Source organism: Equus quagga, unplaced genomic scaffold, assembly GCF_021613505.1.
Source record: "Equus quagga isolate Etosha38 unplaced genomic scaffold, UCLA_HA_Equagga_1.0 1100_RagTag, whole genome shotgun sequence".
NCBI classification, from domain to species: domain Eukaryota; kingdom Metazoa; phylum Chordata; class Mammalia; order Perissodactyla; family Equidae; genus Equus; species Equus quagga.
In genome coordinates, this window is record NW_025795545.1 from 66044 (window position 1) to 66275 (window position 232).

Genomic DNA, 232 nt, shown 5'->3' on the forward strand with positions numbered 1-232 from the left:
CTGACTGGCTGGTTGTAGGCTCAGGTCTATGTGGCTTCTATGAAAACTTGAATCAGTTTGCCAGGTTTGGGGGGGAGCCCCAGCACTATTAGCTGTGAGGTCTAATAGCACATTCCTGTTGCAGTTTTTTTTTTTTGTTGTTGTTGTTAAATGAACAGGCCCCCAGCTGGGCTGGTTGCAAGGCTCATGGGCTTTTAATTTCTGTAGACCTCAAGTCTGCAAGGTGATTGTC